At 43.9% G+C, this 22,518-nt stretch overlaps 1 pseudogene; it reads right to left on the bottom strand.

The window, feature by feature from the left end:
* Positions 1-22,518, bottom strand: part of LOC129858194 (mediator of RNA polymerase II transcription subunit 24-like) — a 35,464-nt pseudogene continuing 12,946 nt past the window's right edge.

Genomic DNA, 22,518 nt, shown 5'->3' with positions numbered 1-22,518 from the left:
GACTAAGTAAAATGCTGATTTATGTGTGAAGCTGGTTCCGCCCCTGAGTGACTGGGGAAATAGAATTCATGGAGAAGGCAGAGGTGGGTGAGCTGAGCCCTGGGCAGAGTCAGGTCAGCGATGCCCAGGACCACCTTTGGTTTGGCCAGTGCAGGAAGCTTCACCAGCTTTGCGGGACGGGACGGGACAGACAGACAGACAGGTCTTAGAATCTGAAGAATGCCACAGCTGGTAACTAATTATATACATTTGAAGTCAGAAGTTTACATACACTTAGGTTGGAGTCATTAAAACTCGTTTTTCAACCTCTCCACAAATTTCTTGTTAACAAACTAGAGTTTTGGTAAGTCGGCTAGGACATCTACTTTGTGCATGACACAAGTAATTTTTCCAACAATTGTTTACAGATTATTTCACTGTATCACAATTCCAGTGAATTCCAGTAAACAGCTTGGGAAATTCCATAAAATTATGTCATGGCTTTAGAAGCTTCTGAAAGGCTAATTGTCATAATTTGAGTCAATTGGAGGTGTGCCTGTGGATGTATTTCAAGGCCTACCATCAAACTCAGTGCCTCTTTGCTTGACATCATGGGAAATTCAAAAGAAATCAGCCAAGATATCAGAAAAAAAATTGTAGACCTCCACAAGTCTGGTTAATCCTTGGGAGCAATTTCCAAATACCTGAAGGTACCACGTTCATCTGTACAAACAATAGCACGCAAGTATAAACACCATGGGACCACGCAGCCGTCATACCGCTCAGGAAGGAGACGCATTCTCTCTCCTAGAGATGAACGTACTTTGGTGCGAAAAGTGCAAATCAATCCCAGAACAACAGCAAAGGACCTTGTGAAGATGCTGGAGGAAACAGGTACAAAAGATTCCATATCCACGGTAAAACGAGTCCTATATCGACATAACCTGAAAGGCCGTTCAGCAAGGAAGAAGGCACTGCTCCAAAACTGCCATAAAAAAGCCAGACTACAGTTTGCAACTGCACATGGGGACAAAGATCGTACTTTCTGTAGAAATGTCCTCTGGTCTGATGAAACAAAAATGGAACTGTTTGGCCATAATGACAATCGTTATGTTTGGAGGAAAAAGGGGGAAGCTTGCAAGCCGAAGAACACCATCCCAACCGTGAAGCATGGGGGTGGCAGCATCATGTTGTGGGGGTGCTTTGCTGCAGGAGGGACTGGTGCACTTCACAAAATAGATGGCATCATGAGGATGGAAAATTATGTGGATATATTGAAGCAACATCTCAAGACATCAGTCAGGAAGATAAAGCTCTGTCGCAAATGGGTTGACCAAATGGACCCCGAGCATACTTCCAAAGTTGTGGCAAAATGGCCTAAGGACAACACAGTCAAGGTGTTGGAGTGGCCATCACAAAGCCCTGACCTCAATCCTATAGAATTTGTGGGCAGAACTGAAAAAGCGTGTGCGAGCAAGGAGGCCTACAAACCTGACTCAGTTACACCAGCTCTGTCAGTAGGAAGGGGCCAAAATTCACCCAACTTATTGTGGGAAGCTTGTGGAAGGCTACCTGAAACATTTGACACAAGTTAAACGATTTAAAGGCAATGCTACCAAATATTAATTGAGTGTATGTAAACTTCTGACACTGGGAATGTGATGAAAGAAATGAAACATTCTCTCTATTATTCTGACATTTCACATTCTTAAAATAAAGTGGTGATCCTAACTGACCTTAAACTAGGAATTGTTACTAGGATTAAATGGCAAGAATTGTGAAAAACTTAGTTTAAATGTATTTGGCTGAGGTGTATGTAAACTTCCGACTTCAACTGTAGCTCCTCAAATCATAAAATAATACAATTCAATAAAAGTACAAACAAAGAAACAAGAAGAATGAGAAGTATTTTTTTTTATTTTTTTTTTATCATACATTAAAAGCATCATTATAAAAGTGTGGATGTAAGAACGAGGTCAGCTAGAGACTTGGGGCCAGATGTACTAAGATAAAAAAAAAAACATAGAAGGTAGAAATGGTAAAATTATCATTATCAGAAAAAAAAAAAATTCATCATTGCAGGAATATGTCTCCCCAGAATGTGTTGAGTAAAAATCCCATGTCAGAGGTCACATTTCTTACCAAAGTTGCGTAGAACTAACAATCAACTGTTATCACTACTCTCCTTCCCCTAGACTACCACAGTTCATCACACCCACGGTCAACTCCCCTCTCTCCCACTCACCATGGTGAATGGCATGAACTGCAAGATGCTCCCACAGCTGCCCTGTTCCAGGCATTCCACACACTCCTTCATGAAGCTCTGCACAAACTGGGTGTGTGGCCCCGCCGTCTTGGAGCCCAGGACGGATGAGATCAGCAGGAACAGGTTGGCTTTAGAGGGAGAACGAGAGAGAGCAAAGTGAATGTACTAGAGACGAGGGGACAGATTTCGAGTTAATTATTATTTTTTTTAAACATTTTAGTCATTTAGCAGACGCTCTTATCCAGAGCGACTTAAACATATAAGCTAGAATTAAATCGTTATGAGAAGCACTAAAACATTAAAGGCATGCCCTGGTAAGCTATACTGGTAAGCCACAATGCCTAATAGGTGCTAAAAGGTTTGAGACCGGCGCATGGTTCTAACCTAGAACAAGGTTGAGAGGGTCCCTCATGTTGACCGTGTGGAGCTGGGAGGCCGACAGGGAGGTGGACATGGAGCGGTCACCTACAACACAACCACGGGAGACAGGGAAAGATTAAAGGTCATTATAGTGACAATCAACAGGAATGGAGAAAGAGGAAAAAGTGTCTTCATTAGCAAAGTCAAGAGAGTAGGGGGGTTATTGTGGTTCATAGGCAGCCAAGGTTAAAGACCCCATATGGAAGTTGTCAGTGAGTACGGTTACATGCACACAATATTACGATTATTGTGAAGTCAGATTAATATACGGAACACAAATATAAATGCAACAATTTCAAAGTTTTTACTGAGTTATAGTTCCTACTAGGAAATCAGTCAATTGAAATAAATTAATTAGGCCCTAATCTATGGATTTCACATGACTGGGAATACAGATACTGTATGTATCTGTTGGTAACAATAAAAGGTAAAGGTGTGGATAACATAAAAAAAAAAAAAATCTGTATCCAGTGTGACCACCGTTTGCCTCATGCAGCACGACACCTCCTTCGCATAGAGTTCATCAGGCTGTTGATTGTTGTCCTACTCCTCTTCAAAGGGTGGGCGACGTTGCTGAATATTGGCGGTTAGTGGAACACACGGCCGTACACGTCGATCCAGAGCATCCCAAACATGCTCAATGTGTGACATGTCTGGTGAGTATGCAGGCCATGGAAGAACTGGGACATTTTCAGCTTCGAGGAATTGTGTACAGATGGGGCCGTGCATTACGCTGAAACATGTGGTGATGGCAGTGGATGAATGGCACAACATCACTGCGCATTCAAATTGCCATTCATAAAATCTAATTGTGTTCGTTTTCCGTAGCTTATGCCTGCTCATACCTTAATCCCGCCACCACCATGGGGCACTTCGTTCACAACGTTATCAGAAAATCGCTCGCCCACACGACCCCATAAAACGCTGTCTGCCATCTGCCTGGTACAATTGACACTGGGATTCATTCGTGAAGAGCACACTTCTCTAGCGTGCCAGTGGCCATCGAAGGTGAGCATTTGCCCACTGAAGTCGGTTATGACGCCAAACTGCAGTCATGTCAAGACCCTGGTGAGGATGACGAGCACGCAGCTTCCCTAAGACTATTTCTGACAGTGTGCAGAAATTCTTCGGTTGTGCAAACCCACAGTTTCATCAGCTGTCCGGATGGCTGGTCTCAGACGATCCCCACAGGTGAAGAAGCCGGATGTGGAGGTCCTGGGTTGATGTGGTTACATGTGGTCTGCAATTGTGAGGCCAGTTGGACGTACTGCCAAATTCTCTAAAATGAAGTTGGAGGCTGCATATTGTCGAGAAATTAACATTAAATTCTCTGGCAACAGCTCTCTGGTGGACATTCCTGCAGTCAGCATGCCAATTGCACGCTCCCTCAAATCTTGAGACATCTGTGGCATTGTCTAGTGTGGTCAAAACAGCACATTTTAGAGTGGCTTTTTATTGTCCCCAGCACAAGGTGCACCTGTGTAATGATCATGCTGTTGAATCAGCTTCTTGATATGCCACACCTGTCAGGTGGATGGATTATCTTGGCAAAGAAGAAATGCTCACTAACAGCGATGTAAACAAATTTCTGTACAACACTTTTGAGAAATAAGCTTTTTGTGCGTATGTAACATTTCTGGGATATTTTATTTCTGCTCACGAAACATGGGACCAACACTTTACATGTTGTGTTTATTTTTGCAAGAAGAATGACTTCCCTAATAATCTTGTTTATCACACATCTGAAATCAGGCTACCTGGTGGGACTTTGATAAATGCCGAAAATAGCCAATAAACAAACGTTCTACCACAGCAACCATGTTATTTCTGTGACACAGAGTTCGGACACAAAGTTTATATATGAAAACTATTTCTAAGATGCATACTCAGTTTTCCTGAACTCACTTCATTCGCGCAAAAGAAGGAAGCTCACGCTGCTCGTGCTAGCACATGCGCTGATCAAATACACCTCTGTAACTCTGATTAAGGCGTCTACATGTCCTAGTAAATCGAAAGATTGCTCAGAAAACCAGGTGTTTTAATTGGCGTATGCTTACTTCAATTATGACCGTACACCGATTAAGATAAGCAGAGTAATGCCATACTCGGACTACTGTCAGTTTAAAATCAAATTATTAGTGTGCATGTAAATCAACTCAGTGTATTTTGGTGTCACTGCTCTTGCATAACCTTATTCAAAGAATCTCTTTACTTCTCAATCCTCTAATTTGCCCTAAATTGAGTCGTCACTAGTTATTACAGCCACAAAGTCATAATTATGGCTAAACCCCACCTATTTCTACAATTTATCTAATTAAAATCCGATTTTAAACCTACCTAATCCTAACCTTATTCACACAGCTAACCTTAAGAGATAGCCAATTTTGACTTGTGGCAACTAGTGTTAACACCCTAAGTTTTCACTGGTCCTCTTCCCTTATGGATTTCGATGTAAGTACTGGTGTAAGAAATTAAAACATTTCTTATCATATGAGTGAGTCTATGAGGACACTTACTCCTATTTCAAGTCCATAGCGGGGAAAGAGAAGTTGCCAAATGACCTTGTAATATCCACTATACATACACATGACATCCCACTTAATTTAAAGTGCGTGTTTTTCCAAAATGTTCTTCTACACCACTTTTTTGCACACTGGGTTTCTACCTGACACTAATTAGTCCACTAAACCTCGTCGTTCAACAGAAGTGTGCTATTGCTTTCCAGAGTAATGCAATATACTGTGTGATTAGACGCAGGGACGTTTCGTTTCTATACAGAATGGCCACGATTGCTCAAATTTCAAACTGTACTCCGTGATCACAGTTTTGCGCCCACGGTAGGTTTAAAATCATGTTAAGGCAAGTAAATTACACTTACCTAGTGGAGCTTTTAGAATTGCCCATTTCACCCTGGTGACATGGGGGGAAAAAGTATCCCTTTTGCTTTCGATATGAAAACAGTTGTTTATGTTTAGAGAACTTGTGTCTACTTGCAGTTGATGGGGGTTCAGAACCCTACTCCGTCTTAACCTTCATGGAATCTGGGTGAATGCAGTCAACCCCTAAGGCACAGTAAAAAGCTACACCGCCCTTTAACTTTTTTCACATTTTGCTACCTTAAAATTACATCTATAAAAGGTATTAAATTACAAATTTTTCATACAGATCTGCACAACCAACTCCACATTTTCAAAGTGAAAGAAAGTTAAAGAAAATGTTCCAAATTAAAAAATAAATAAATATCATAATTGGATAACTCTCCATTAAGATTTTACCAACTTTGCACAACTCTTAGGGAAACATATATTCATTATTTTTTGTAAAAATTGTTCAAGCTGATTCAATTTGGTTGGGAATGATTAATGGGCAGCAATATTCAAACCTTGTCTCTGATTTTCAAGCACATTTAAGTCAGGACTGAGATTAAACATCTCAGGAACACCTATTGGAAATCCATTCTGGTGTATTTTTGGCATAAACATTTGAGTAAATGTCTCGCTGAAAAATAAAAACTATCCCAGGGTTAGGTATTCAAAAGACCGAGGCGGGATTTCCTCTAACTTTTTACCTGGACTTTGCTCCATTCATATTTATAATGATCCTGAAAAATTCCACAGTCCCGGTCGATGACAAGCATACCCATAACATACCATCACAATACTTGAAAATAGAGAGGGTTTCACTCTGTGTTGTATTGGATTTGACCCAAACCTGTAGTTTTTTAATTTAGGCCAAAAAGTTAATTGATTTGCCGTGTTGTCTTGCAGTATTACTTAACAGCCTTATTGCAAACAGAATGATTTGGAGTGGATTTTTTAACATAGACTTCTTTATTTTCACCTTGTCATAAAGGCCAGTAATATGGGTTGAATGCAATGTTGTTGATCCCTTTGTATTTTCAAGTATTGTGGCGGAAGCATCATGTTATGTTTTTTTATTAATGATTATTAATAAAAAAAAATCTTAACATGTTCTATAACTTTCTTTCATATCATTTCTATCTGCAACTTTACACAACATCTGCCTGCTGAGCCGGTCCTGATGTACTTTGTTTGACACCAGAGAGCAGCAGTCTCACCTAGACTAGAGAGGACCACCGGCTCGTCCTCGTTGGAGCTGAGCAGACGCTCAGTTGGGGAACCCTGCTGTACAGGGACCATGTATAACCAGGGCCGGCTTCCCGGGCACAGATTAAGCCTAACCCTGGACTAATGGGGAATCTCAATTGAAAGTGTTTTTTTGGCCAGGACTAGGTTTAATCTGTGTTCTGGAAACTGGCCCCTACAGTCACCTATTAAGCCAGATAGCAAGTCCCTATGACTTAGCTAGCTAGCACATTATCATAGCATTGTCATTGAGAATCCGAGAAACTAGACTAGAGGACTCAGTCTTACTTGGCCAGGGCCTTGGTGGGCGGGTCTGCCAGGCTGTGCCAGTAGGCCGAATCTGTGAGCAGCATGTGGCCCAGCAGGGTGAAGGTGATCTGTAAAGCAGCTGCACCACCCGGTTGGCCCACTCCTGGCGAGTCTCCTTCAGCAGCTCCTGAGACAAATAGGAAGTAGGAATGAGAAATAGATTGATACATACCCTAAATGATATACAGTAAGACTAAATACACACACAGAGACAAACACACATCCAAATAATTTAGTTAACATTTTTTATTGCTTTAATGACTAGTCATAAACTCAACAAAAAAAGTCCCCTTTTCAGGACCCTGTCTTTCAAAGATAATTCGTAAAAATCCAAATAACTTCACAGATCTTCATTGTAAAGGGTTTAAACACTGTTTCCCATGCTTTTTCAAATGAACCACAAACAATTAATGAACATGCACCTGTGGAACGGTTGTTAAGACACTAACAGCTTACAGACGGAGGCAATTAAGGTCACAGGTATGAAAACTTAGGACACTAAAGAGGCCTTTCTACTGACTCTGAAAAACACCAAAAGAAAGATGCCCAGGGTCCCTGCTCATCTGCGTGAACGTGCCTCAAGCATGCTGCAAGGAGGCATGAGGACTGCAGATGTGGCCAGGGCAATAAATTGCAATGTCCGTACTGTGAGACGCCTAAGACGGCACTACAGGGAGACAAGACGGACAGCTGATCGTCCTCGCAGTGGCAGACCACGTGTAACAACACTTGCACAGGATCGGTACATACGGACATCACATCTGCGGGACAGAATGGCAACAACAACTGCCCGAGTTACACCAGGAAAGCGCAATCCCGCCATCAGTGTTCAGACTGTCCGCAATAGGCTGAGAGAGGCTGGACTGAGGGCTTGTAGGCCTGTTGTAAGGCAGGTCCTCACCAGACATCACCGGCAACAACTTTGCCTATGGGAACAAACCCACCTTCGCTGGAACAGACAGGACTGGCAAAAAGTGCTCTTCACTGACGAGTCGCAGTTTTGTCTCACCAGGGGTGATGGTCGGATTCGCGTTTATCGATGAAAGGAATGAGCGTTACACCGAGGCCTGTACTCTGGAGCGGGATCGATTTGGAGGTGGAGGGTCAATCATGGTCTGGGGCGGTGTGTCACAGCATCATCGGACTGAGCTTGTTGTCATTGCAAGCAATCTCAATGCTGTGCGTTACTGGGAAGACATCCTCCGCCCTCATGTGGTACCCTTCCTGCAGGCTCATCCTGACATGACCCTCCAGCATGACAATGCCACCAGCCATACTGCTCGTTCTGTGCGTGATTTCCTGCAAGACAAGAATGTCAGTGTTCTGCCATGGTCAGTGAATAGCTCGGATCTCAATCCCATTGAGCACGTTGGATCGGAGGGTGAGGGCTAGGGCCTTGGCCATTCCCCCCAGAAATGTCTGGGAACTTGCAGGTGCATTGGTGGAAGAGTGGTGTAACATCTCACAGCAAGAACTGGCAAATCAGGTGCAGTCCATGAGGAGGAGATGTACTGCAGTACTTAATGCAGCTAGTGGCCACACCAGATACTGACTGTTACTTTTGACCCCCCCTTTGTTCAGGGACACATTATTCCATTTCTGTTAGTCACATGTCTGTGGAACTTGTCTCCGTTGTTGAATCTTGTTATGTTCATACAAATATTTACACATGTTAAGTTTGCTGAAAATAAACAGTTGACAGTGAGAGGATGTTTATTTTCTTGCTGAGTTTATTTTTTGGATAGAAGTGTAGGCCTTTTAAAAACGCTTGGTCAAAATAAAAACATCTATATCCATGTGACTTTTGCTACATGCAAGGATAGACCATCCCAATACAAATTGTTTTTAAAATAAATAAACTTTTTAACATAGTTGTGACAGCGCATTGAGCTGCTGGTGCTTCAGACACGTGGCTTTGTTGACAAGTGGCTTTGTTGACAATTAGGCTGCGTCTTTTGGTGGTTTTATGCCTCGTTCACGTGCTAGACTGGAACTCTGAAATATCAGACTTGCTGACTTGTTGAATGTGTCACGTGTATAACTACACCCAGTTAGCAAGTCTAAAATCTCAGAGTTTCCTAGTTACGACTAGCACATGAACGCGGCATAAGTGCACACAATGCGATTGTGTTATCAAATTGTATTAGTCACATGTGCCAAATACAACAGGTGGTCAGTGAAATGCTTACTTACAAGCCCCTAACCAACAACGCAGTTTTAAAACAATACAAGTAAGAATAAGAAATAAAAGTAACAAGTAATTAAAGAGCAGCAGTAAAATAACAATAGTGAGACTATACACAGGGGGGTACCGGTACAGAGTCAATGTGAGGGGGCACCGATTAGTTGAGGTAATATGTACATGTTGGTAGAGTTATTAAAGTGACTAGGCATAGATGATAACAACAGTGAGTAGCAGTGGTGAAAAGGGGGGGACAATGCAAATAGTCTGGGTAGCAATTTGATTAGATGTTCAGGAGTCTTATGGCTTGGGGGTAGAAACTGTTTAGAAGCCTCTTGGATCTATATTTGGTGCTCCGGTACCACTTTCCGTGCGGTAGCAGAGAGAACAGTCTATGACTAGGGTGGCTGGAAACTTTGACAATTTTTAGGGCCTTCCTCTGACACAGCCTGGTGTAGAGGTCCTGGATGGCAGGAAGCTTGGCCCCAGTGATGTACTGGGCCGTACGCACTACCCTCTGTAGTGCCTTGCGGTCGGAGGCCGAGCAGTTGCCATACCAGTGATGCAATCAGTCAGGATACTCTCGATGGTGCAGCTGTAGAACCTTTTGAGGATCTGAGGACCCATGCCAAATATTTTCAGTCTCCTGAGGGGGAATATGTTTTGTCGTGCTCTCTTCCCAACTGTCTTGGTGTGCTTGGACCGTGCAGTCATGAATGAACAATGAGTACAGGAGAGGACTGAGCTCGCACCCCTGAGGAGCCTGTGTTGGGGATCAGCGTAGCGGATGTGTTGTTACCTACCCTTACCACCTGGGGACGGCCCATCAGGAAGTCCAGGATCCAGTTGCAGAGAGAGGTGTTTAGTCCCAGGGACCTTAACTTATTGATGAGCTTTGTGGGCACTATGGTGTTGAACGCTGAGCTGTAGTCAATGAATAGCATTCTCACATAGGTGTTCCTTTTGTCCAGGTGGGAAAGGGCAGTGTGGAGTGTAATAGAGACTGCTTCATCTGTGGATCTGTTAGGGCGGTATGGAAATTGGAGTGGGTCTAGGGTTTCTGGGATAATGGTGTTGATGTGAGCCATGACCAGCCTTTCAAAGCACTTCATGGCTACAGACGTGAGTGGTATGGGTCGGTAGTCATTTAGGCAGGTTATCTTAGTGTTCTTGGGGACAGGCACTATGAGGGTCTGCTTGAAACATGTTGGTATTACAGACTCAGCCGGGGACAGGTTGAAAATGTCAGTGAAGACACTTGCAAGTTAGTAAGCACATGCTCAGAGTACACGTCCTGGTAATCCGTCTGGCTCTGCTGCCTTGTGAATGTTGACCTGTACATCAGCTGCAGAGCGTGATCACACAGTCTTCCGAAACAGTTGGTACTCTCATGCATGTTTCTGTGTTATTTTCCTCGAAGCGAGCATAGAAGTTGTTTAGCTCGTCTGGTAGGCTCATGTCACTGTGCAGCTCTCGGCTGTGCTTCCCTTTGTAGTCTGCAATAGTTTGCAAGCCCTGCCACATCCGACAAGCATCAGAGCCGGTGTAGTACAATTCGATCTTAGTCCTGTACTGACGCTTTGCCTGCTTGATGGTTCGTAAGAGGGCATAGCGGGATTTCTTATAAGCTTCTGGGTTAGAGTCCCGCTCCTTGAAAGCGGCAGCTATAGCCTTTAGCTCAGTGCGGATGTTGCGTGTAATCTATGGCTTCTGGTATGTACGTAAAAGTCACTGTGGGGACGACGTCACCGATGCACTTATTGATGAAGCTAATGACTGATGTGGTGTACTCCGGAACATATTCCAGTCTGTGCTAGCAAAACAGATATGTAGCTTAGCATCTGCGTCATCTGACCACTTTTTTAAACTGATCGAGTCACTGGTGCTTCCTGCTTTTGCTTGTAAGCAGGAATCAGGAGGATAGAATAATGGTCAGATTTGCCAAATGGAGGGCAAGGGAGAGATTTGCATGCGTCTCTGTGTGTGGAGTAAAGGTGGTCCATTGTTTTTTCCCCCTCTGGTTGCACATTTAACATGTTGATAGAAATTTGGTTAGACGGATTTAAGCTCCCTGCATTAAAGTCCCCGGCTACTAGGAGCGCCGCCTCTGGGTGAGCGTTTTCCTGTTTGCTTATGGTGGAATACAGCTCATTCAGTGATGTCTTAGTGCCAGTATCAGTCTGTGGTGGTATGTAGACAGCTACGAAAAATAGATGAAATTCTCTCTAGGTAGATAGTGTGGTCTACAGCTTATCTTGAGATACTCTACCTCAGGCGAGCAAAACCTTGAGACTTCCTTAGATATCGTGCACCAGCTGTTATTTTCAAAAATATATAGTCCGCCGCCCCTCGTCTTACCAGATGCCGCTGTTCTGTTCTGCCACGACTCCGTGAAGCATAAGAGATTAGTTTTGAATATCCCATTGGTAGTTTAATCTTCCGCGTAGGTCCTCGATTTTATTGTCCTAAGATTGCACGTTTGCTAGCAGAATGGAAGGAAGTGGGGGTTTATTCAATCGCCTACGAATTTTCAGAAGGCAGCTCGCCCTCTGGCCCCTTTTTCTCCGCCTTCTCTTCACACAAATGATGGGGATCTGGGCCAGTTCCCGGGGAAGCAGTAAAAAACTCAAGTCGGGCACGTTAAAGGAAAAAAAGGATTCTGCTAGTCCGTGGTGAGTAATCGCAGTTCTGATGCACAGAAGTTATTTCCGGTCATAAGAGACGGTAGCAGCGACATTATGTACAAAATAAGATTAAATAAGTTACAAACAACGCAAAGACAAACATAAAAAACACAATTGGTTAGGAATACGTCAAACGTCAGCCTTGTTCTCCAGCGCCATCTTGCATCAATAAAGTAAAGTTTATTTTCTCTCTCATGTTGAGTTTCACATGAAAATGCAATTTATGTTTGTAGCGCATTTATCCCTCCAGTGAGGCTTGACACATTAACTGTTTTCTATTTCCCCCCCATTTCAAATAGAGGGATTAAACAATGTGCACCTAAAGCAGTTTCCACAGACATTTTGGGACATACAGTACCAGTCAAAAGTTGACATCTACTCATTCAAGGTTTTTTCTTTATTTTTTACATTGTAGGTTAACAGCGAAGACATCAACACTATTAAATAGCTCATATGGAATTATGTAGTAAGATGAAGTGTTAAATCAAAAAATATATTTTAGATTCTTCAAAGTAGCCACCCTTTGCCATGATGACAGCTTTGCACACATTCTTGCACATTCTCTGAACTAGCTTCACCTGGAATGCTTTTCCAACAGTCTTTAAGGAGTCCCCACATATGTTAAGCCCTTGTTGGCCACTTTTCCTTCTCTCTGCGGTCGAACTCATCCCAAACCATCTCAATTGGATTGAGGTCGGGTGATTGTGGAGGCTAGGTCATCTGATGCAGCACTCCATCCCACTCCTTCTTGGTCAAATAGCCCTTACACAGCCTGAAAGTGTGTTGGGTCATTGTCCTGTTGAAAAATTGTTGAAAAAAATAAATGAGTCCCACTGAGCGCAAGCCAGATGGGATGGAGTATCGCTGCAGAATGCTGTGGTAGCCATGCTGGTTAAGTGTGCCTTGAAGATTTGCACCAGTCTAATGTCCATTGCTGGTGTTTCTTAGCCCAAGCAAGTCTTCTTATTGGTGTCTTTTAGTAGTGGTTTCTTTGCAGCAATTCAACCACGAAGGCCTGATTTATGCAGTCTCCTCTGAACAGTTGATGTTGAGATTTGTTTTACTTGAACTCCGTGAAGCATTTATTTGGGCTGCAATTTCTGAGGCTGGTAACTAATGAACTTATCCTCTGCAGCAGAGGTAACTCTGTGTCTTCCTTTCCTGTGGTGGTTTCATCATAGTCAATTCATCATAGTGCTTGATGGTTTTTGAAACTGCACTTGAAACTTTCAATGTTCCTGAAATGTTCCAGATTGACTGACCGCCATGTCTTAATAAGGATCGGACCCTTTTTTAAATTGGCCTAAAATGACATGCCCAAATCTAACTGCCTGGAGCTCAGGACCTGAAGCAAGAATATGCATATTCTTGATACCATTTGAAAGGAAACACTCTAGCTTGAAATTAATGTAGGAAAATATATCACATTAGATCTGGTGTCACGAACCGGCTCAAAGTTCGTAAAAAAAAGGGAGACAACATGGAGATAAGGAATAACAAAATATATTTATGAACTAAAGTAAACTAAATACAATTAACAATGGTGTGTGTGTCAGTAATCAGTAGTGTAAGTGAGTGGTTGCGTGCATAAATGTGATAGAGGGGTGTTAAAAGGTGCCAACGCGAACAGCCACATAAAAATGCCACACCAAAATCTATCAGTGCCTGCATGGAGAGAGTCTTCTCAATGAATGGGGAAGCGGTGCATTTATCCTGGGACACACCCGGGCCCAGGTGTGTCCCATGTTGCTGACGACCCTCCCAGCGCCGCCCACTGACATTCTATTAAGGAAAACAAGAGCAAAGAGAAAGAATTCGGCAGACAGAGTGGGAGGGTCGTCCCCCCACATAAAACCGGGGACCAACAAGGACCCCGGAACACCATACCAATCACAAACCAATTGACCCACCCTGCTTCCCAAATTGACCCAGCCTGCTTCCCAAATTGACCCAGCCTGCTTCCCAAATTGACCCAGCCTGCGTACCAAATCCATGAGGGGTACGTGTTCACACTTCCACTTGCCCCAGCAAACCTCAGCAACCTTTGCACACAAGAAGCAACCTTTAAGAGGAAAGAAGAAAACGAGACCAGAAGGGAACAGACAGGAGCAATAGAACAGGACAATACCAAACACAAAATAACAGTGGTCTGTCACGTGGACATTCACCCTGTCCACAAGTCGCTGAAAAGTGGCAGGTGCATTACGCAGGCCAAAACTCAATCAAATAGGAGTACAGACCAGATGGTGTAATAAAGGCAGAGATTTCACATGCCCTACTCGTCAGTGGCACCTGCCAATAGCCCTTTAACAGGTCAAATTTGCTCACAAACTTAGCTGCTCCGACTTGATCAACGCAGTCCTCCATCCGAGGAAGAGGAAATTAATCTGGCTTAGTGACACTGTTTACCTTACGGTAGTCTGTACAAAATCTGTTTGTCCCATCCAGTTTACTGACCAAGATACATGGAGAAGCCCAGCTGGAGAAAGAAGGCTCTGCTATATCACTCTTCAGCATGTACCTGACCTCAGCATCCAGACAACGCAGTTTCTCTGAAGAAACTCTATAGAACCGCTGACGAATGGGGGCAGCATCTCCAATGTCAATAACGTGTTCTACTAAGTTTGTACGTGTAGGTGTATCAGAAAACTAACCTGGAAATCTCTGAATCAGACCGACCATCTCTTCCCGTCCATCAACAGGTAGTTGAGCGAGAAGACTGCCTAAAATATCCAAGGTCTCTGAATTTCTCAATCTACCCTGCAGTATGCAATCGTTGGGACCAAGAACATCTTCCTCCCCATGCACAGACCTAGCATGACAAGAACCCAGCTAAATAACGGTATCAGCCAAAATAACAGGTTTTCCGTCCTTTGTAGACTCCTCCCACTGTTCAGCATCAGGGGAACGTGCATAACAGGGTTTTAACACATTTACATGGCACAGTTGGTGTGCTTTTCTCCGTTCTGGAGTGGCAACTAGATAGTTTTGCTCAGTGCACTGACGCACAACCGTATATGGACCTTGAAACTTGGCTTGAAAAGGAGGACCAACAATTGGCAGCAGAGCAAGAACCTCAGTTCGAGGCTCAGTTCGCCGATCAAATATGCCCTTCATCCTCTCCTGTGAAGATAGCTTCTCTTTAGCTATTTCACCAGCGGCGTACAGGCGTTGCCAGAAATCACACACATAAGATAACAGGGACTGAGGGGGCTTGGGAGACTTCCAGTCATCCTGGAGAACAGATAGGGTGCGTGGACTTCTATGTCCAAACACAAGGTCATTTGGACTGAAACCCATGCTCTCCTGTGAAACCTCCCTAGCGGCTAACAGTAACCAAGGCAACCCCTCTTTCCCAATCCTTATCCATCTCAGTACAATAAGCTCCCAACAAAGACTTGTGTTTGTTGGAAACGTTCCAGCGCTCCTTGACTTTGCATGTGATAGGCATTAGACAAAGTGTTTAATATGGAGCTGTTGGAGAACCTGACCAAACAGATTAGAGGTGAAATTAGATCCTTGATGACTCTGAATGACCTTAGGGATTCCAATCAGTGAGAGAAACTGAGTCAAAGCTTTTAGCACAGACTTAGTCGTGATCGACCAGAGAGGATAGGCAGCAGGAAACCTAGTGGTCTGACACATCAGTGAACAGGTAACTACTACCCTTTTTAGAATGAGGCAAAGGACCCACACAGACAATAATCAGATACTCAAAAGGTTGGCTGAGTACAGGAATAGGAAACAGTGGTACCGGCTTAATAGCTTGATTAGGTTTACCAGTTAATTGAAAGGTGTGAAGTTTTGATGAACTCAGAAACATTCCTCTTTAACCTAGGCCAAAAGATAATGTCCTAATATGCGATTGTAGGTTTTCCTCACACCCACATGTCCAGCAATGTCATTGTGGGAAGTTGTCAACACCAACTCACGACGCTTAACTGGTACAACAACCTGACTAATCACCTCCCCCAGAAAACAACTAACATGAGACACCCACTTTCTCATCAGGACATCCTCTTAGAGAAAATAGCCATGGGCGACATCTCCCAACTGTTCCACAGGCACAATTTGGTCACGCAACTCTTCTAATGTGGGGTCAGCCTGTTGCGCCTTGATTAGATCGGAGCAGGGTACAGACAACGGAATAACAGGGAAAGTAGTGACAGATTTCTTTGTCGCATTCTCGTTAGCCGGTGCAGTGACCAGGTCGCCACGGCTCATAGAACGCGTCACTGCACACAAAGAGAACACCTCTAGGAAACTCCACGCACTATCAGGAATCCCTACAAATGACGGCTTAGCGGAAACCTCTAGAGATGGAAACACGACAGGCCATATACGCTCACCACCCAAGTAAAACGTCGATACCCTCAATAGGCAACGAAGGCGCACCCCCGCAATAACCTCACCTTTCACCAGTCCACAATCCAACATCAGTTTATGCAATGGAACTGACAGTGTTTAAACCTATTCCCTGAATCAGTTTCAGCAGAGAAGGGTAACAGACTCCAACACAAACGATTCAGAGGCACCTGTGTCTCTCAGGATCTTCACTTGCACTAGGTGCTTACTTCCTAACAGACACAAAACCCTCCGTAAAAAAAGGTAAACAGTCCGGGTCAATATGGACTTTCACATGCCCCTGGGCATGAGACAATGTGTCAGGAGTGAACTGATGTGGAACAGGCGCAGCTAACGCCGTAGGCTTAGATTTAACGTAAGCGCACATACTGAATTTACCCTTAGCCCTGAGAACCGGACATTCGTTTTTCCAATGACCCAAACCTTGACAGTAGTGACACTCTTGACCAAAGTCAGCTTTACCACGCTCAACCCTAGTTGAATGAAACTCTGGCCGTGAACCAAAGTATCTCGTAAGCGAGGCCCAAATCTCTCAGAACGCCCCCACTCACTCCGAATACAGGGCTCTGCAAAGACACTTTTGAGAGTCAAAACATATTAGTCCGCCAAAACCGCACCTTCAGCGACAGTCTTTACTTTTCCTTCACGCATGTGGCTATATGATCAGGGATTGTGTCCTTAAATTTCTCTAACATAATCAGATCACACAGCCCTTGGAAAGTCATACCTGCAGAGGCGGAACACCAGCGACTAAACTGTAAAGAACTCTCACGCAAACGCAACATGAGTCTGTTAATTATCCCTTTTAAAAGTTCTAAATCGTTGGCAGTAAGCCTGTAACACAGCCATTTTAACCTTTCATAACTGACACTGTCAGCTGCACTAAGAGCTGAATATGCTTCCTGCGCTTTACCAGTCAACACACACTGCAACATTAAAGTGCGGTCAGAATCCAGCCAACTCCTAGCGTCAGCAACGCGCTCAAACAACAAAAAGAATGTCTCAGGGTATTTCCTCATTAAATTTAGACAACAACCGTAAGTTCAACAATATCAAATGTGTCCGGGGCACAACCAAAAGAGGAACAACCCCTAGCTAAATCTGGGTCACCTTCCCAGAGCAAACTCAACCCTGAGAGCTTTCCTTCCCTAACCAGCTCTAGCCGCTCTTGTTGCAGCTTGATTTTTAGCACACTCCAAATCCTGTTTAAATGCCAATTCTTTCATATTTTACACGGTCATGCTCTAGCTTCTCACAATCATGTTCTAGCTGTAACAGAAGCAGTTCTTTCTGCCCTTCAAAAAGAAGACTACTAGGACTAACCGATGGAGCGGCCATTGTAACGTTACGGGGAGACGGCGAGTCCTCAGCAGAGGCTGCCCCAGTGGTAACTTCAAGAATACCACTCCATCAGATTGGCCTTCAATATTAACCTAATAGTATTTTAGACGTTTATCACTAATTTCAACCTTGTAGTGTTCAGCAACCTTCAATAGCTGTTCTTTAGTACATCATTCTAACGGTCCCTCTGATGGAAAGCGAATGAACTTGTCTACATTAGTCTACATAGCCAGAAGTAAATACAAAAAAGAAATCTCGCTCTTCCCCTCTGCTGAACACACCAGACCGGACCACAAGCGAAGTAACAATCACACTGGGCACCACAGAAGCGAGAGTAGATATATATGGAGCTTCCCCAAAACCGACAGTAACTCAACCCTAGTCTTCGTGCAGATTTGGGGTGGGTAATTACACACGGTAGCCCCCTGGCAAAGAAATAAACCACCCAGCACGGTGGCAGATTCCCCCAAGCCACGGATGTGCCCCAGAGACAACTGCTCAGTTCACAGACACAACACAAAAATAACGATGCCCAACGTATTCCAAAATGAAACACTTTGCTAAGCCTAACAGCGGAAAAAGGCTATATCTCTGAGTAGTAAATGTCACTACCCTACCCAGATCTCCCACTGAGGTACACAGCCGACCGCACTCACCTCCTCGGGCCAATGTCCCAACAGCGAGTAGATCAAGAGTCTCCAGCCTGGGCAAGGGCCTGGAAACTAACCAATGTACTCTCTCCAATGCAGCACACAACCAACTATCCATCGCAGTGGCAAGTTTACCAAACAAACAAAGGTAACCAATACAGGGCACCAAACACTACTACTCAAACAAGCTGTAACAAAAACTGCAAACAAAGCACCTACAGAGTTTACCGTTAACTCCACGTTTTTTCCAAAATAATACCTTCAAGATCCCGGACGAGCCCCCACTTGTCACGGCCTGGCTCAAAGTTCATAACAAAAAAGGGAGACCACGTGGAGATAAGGAATAACAAAATATATTTGTAAACTAAATAGAATTAACAATGGTGTGTGTGTGTCAGTAGTGTAGTGAGTGGTTGCATGCATACATGTGATAATGAGGGGTGTTGAAAGGTGCCAACGCGAACAGCCTCAAAAAATGCCACACCCAAAATCTATCAGTGCCTGCATGGAGAGAGTCTCCTCAATGAATGGGGAAGTGGTGCATATATTCTGGGACACACCCGGGCCCAGGTGTGTCCTGTGTTGCTTACGACCCTCCCAGCACCGCCCACCGACATCCTATTTAAGGAAAACAAGAGCAAAGAGAAAGAATTCGGCAGACAGAGTGGGAAGGCCGTCACACTGGTAAAACATTATAAAGAAGAAAACGTGTTTATTTTATAAATCTTTGAAATGCAAGATTTCAGGCTAGGCGCAATTTTGATTTTGGCCACTAGATTGCAGCAGTGTATGTGCAACGTTTTAGACTGATTCAATGAACCATTGTATTTCTGTTCAAAATGTTGTATCAAGACTGCCCAAATGTGCCTAATTGGTTTAATAATAGATTTTCAAGTACATAACTATGCACTTTCCTCAAACAATAGCATGGTATTCTTTCACTGTAATAGCTACTGTAAAATTGGACAGTGCAGTAAGATTAACAATATTTTAAGCTTTCTGCCCATATCAGATATGTCTGTGTCCTGAGAAATGTTACATGTACTTACAACCTCATGCTAATAACATTAGCTTACGTTAGCTCAACGGTCCCGCGGGGGGACAGCGATCCTGTAGAGGTTTTAAAATAATGGACTGTCGTTTCTCTTTGCTTATTTGAGCTGTTCTTGCCATAATATGGACTTGGTCTTTTACCAAATAGGGCTATCTTCTGTATACCAACCCTCACAACACAACTGATTGACTCAAACGTATTAAGGAAAGAAATTCCACAAATGAACTTTTAACAAGGCACACCTGTTAATTGAAATGCATTCCAGGTGACTACCTCATGAAGCTGGTTGAGAGAATGTCAAGAGTGCAAAGCTGTCATCGAGTCAAAGGGTGGCTATTTTGAAAAATCTATCATCTAAAATATATTTTGATTTGTTTAACACTTTTTTCGGTTGCTACATGATTCCATGTGTGTTATTTCATAGTTTTGATGTCTTCATTATTATTCTACAACGTAGAAAATAGTAAAAATAAAGAAAATCCCTGGAATGAGTAGGTGTCCAAACTTTTAACTGGTACTGTAGATCAATGCAAAACCATCAGCAAACACGTTATTCATACACTGTAGACTGAAATGCACCGCTATAGGCTTGCTAGCAGTGTCAGCAGCACAAAAGTAATTTACCTGTAAAGTGGCTGTTCCACTGGATATCATAAGGTGAATGCACCAATTTGTAAGTCGCTCTGGATAAGAGCGTCTGCTAAATGACTTAAATGTAAATGTACTTAGCCAAGACAGGAACAAATCAATTGTATTATATTTCTCACATTTACGAACACACATAAACCTAATGTCGATGCACAACGGCGTTGATAAGTGGGAAAATGTAGGACGGAGATGGGCCGGCCATGGTGGGACACGACATGGCAGTTCAGAACAGCAACAACGCCAAAGACAAGAACATTAAGCGCCGCTCGCTCAACATCAAGCGGAAAAAGTGCTCCAAGAAGGTACAACCTAACGAGAACAACCAGAACAACATGATCCACCTCAACAACGAGAACCTGGAGAATCCGCAGTCCTGCACCAACCTGTGCACTCTCACCCAGGATCAGAGCACCTCAGACCTAGTAAAGGGCTCTGACAACACCTCCTCGCCAGTCAAGAAGGCTTCCCTGAACAACTACTTTGTGGCCCTGACACACCAAAGAGGGTGATGGTCCAGGCCTCCACTTGCGAGCCACTGTGTTGCCTGGGTTAGTTCCTGTGCCGGCACTGCTACCGGCTCCAGAACCTGTCCCGACGACCCAGGGCTGTGGCTGCAGAGTGTGGATCGCTTCCTGCTCGGCCACGGCTGGGGGAACCAGAACACCCTCGCCCCGGACAACGTGGTTTTTGTCTTAATGCTTTGTCGCAAGGTGGTCTCCTTGGAGGTGGCCACAGAGCACCAGCTGCAGGACGTTGTGATCACCTGCTTCTACCGGACTTGCACCTACGTGGGCAACGAGACCTCCTACCCACTGAGACACTTCCTGGTGGAGACCTTCAGGGAGATCTCCTGGGACCGCTGCCTGTTCATTATCAACCTGATGAGTGGCAACATGCTCCAGATGAAAACAGACCTGCACTACTTCTTCCAGCTGTTTTCTGACCTGAAGAACGAGAGGCAGCACATCACCTGTGCAATGAGAGGTGACAAAACTCTAGATTACTCTTTACAAGGCCCTCCAACGCCCTCCACTTACTCAAAAAGTAAGTACTGGTGACGCGCTCAATACAGAAAGTGGTCCAATGAAGCGGATGCTACACTACAGGACTGTTTTGCTAGCACAGACTAGAATATGTTCCGGAATTCATCCAAACATTAAGCAGTTTACCACCAGCTTCATTAATAAGCACATTGACAATCGTCCATTCGTCCAAGTATCTGCATCACATCACACAGTGACCGTGCGTACATTCCCCAACCAGAAGCCATCGATTACAGGCAATATCCATACAGAGCTAAAGCTTAGCACTGCCGCTTTCAAGGGGTGGGACACTGATCCAGACACTAATAAGAAATCCTGCTATGAGGGCCTCCAGAGTGGCACAGCGATCTAAGGTCAGTCAAGAACTTTGAAAGTTTATTCAAGTGCAGTGGCAAAAACCATCAAGAGCTATGATGAAACTGGCTCTCATGAGGACCGCCACAGGACAGGAAGACTCAGAGTTACCTCTGCTGCAGAGGATAAGTTCATTAGAGTTAACTACACCTCAGATTGCAGCCCAAATAGATGCTTCACAGAGTTCCAGTAACAGACACATCTCAACTGTTCAGAGGAAACTTTTTTATTTTTTATTTAACCAGGCAAGTCAGTTAAGAACATTAAGAACAAATTATTATTTACAATGACGGCCTACCCTGGCTAAACCCTAACCCGGACGACGCCGGGGCAATTGTGCGCCGCCCTATGGGATTCCCAATCACAGCCAGTTGTGACACAGCCTGGAATCGAACCAGGGTCTGTAGAGACACCTCTAGCACTGAGATGCAGTGCCTTAGACCGCTGCGCCACTTGGGACACTGCGTGAATCAGGCCTTCGTGGTTGAATTGCTGCAAAGAAACCACTGCTAAAGGACACCAATAATAAGAAGAGACTTGCATGTGCCAAGAAACACGAGCAATTGACATTAGACCAGTGGTAATCTGTCCTTTGGTCTGATGAGTCCAAATGTGAGATTTTTGGTTCCAACCGCCGTGTCTTTGTGAGACGCAGAGTAGGTGAAAGGATGATCTCCGCATGCTGTGTAAGGGCTATTTTAAAAAGAAGGAGATGGAATGCTGCATCAGATGACCTGGCCTCCACAATCACCCAACCTCAACCCAATTGAGATGGTTTGGGATGAGTTGGACCACAAAGTGAAGGAAAATCAGTGCTCAGCATATGTGGGAACTCCTTCAAAACTGTTGGAAAAGCATTCCTCATGAAGCTGGTTCAGAGATTGGCAAGAGTGTGCAAAGCTGTCATCAAGGCAAAGGGTGGCTACTTTGAAGAATCTAAAATATAAATATATTTTGATTTGTTTAAACACTTTTTTTGGTTACTAAATGATTCCGTGTGTGTTATTTCATAGTTTTGATTTCTTCACATTATTCTACAATGTAGAAAATAGTAAAAATAAAGAAAAACCCTGGAATGAAAAAGTTGAATGTCTCAACTTTTAACAGGTACTGTACA

The sequence above is a fragment of the Salvelinus fontinalis genome, chromosome 1 (genome assembly GCF_029448725.1).
Source record: "Salvelinus fontinalis isolate EN_2023a chromosome 1, ASM2944872v1, whole genome shotgun sequence".
NCBI classification, from domain to species: Eukaryota; Metazoa; Chordata; class Actinopteri; order Salmoniformes; family Salmonidae; genus Salvelinus; species Salvelinus fontinalis.
The sequence above is the reverse complement of the archived record's forward strand: the minus strand, read 5'-3'. Positions and strand labels throughout refer to the sequence as shown.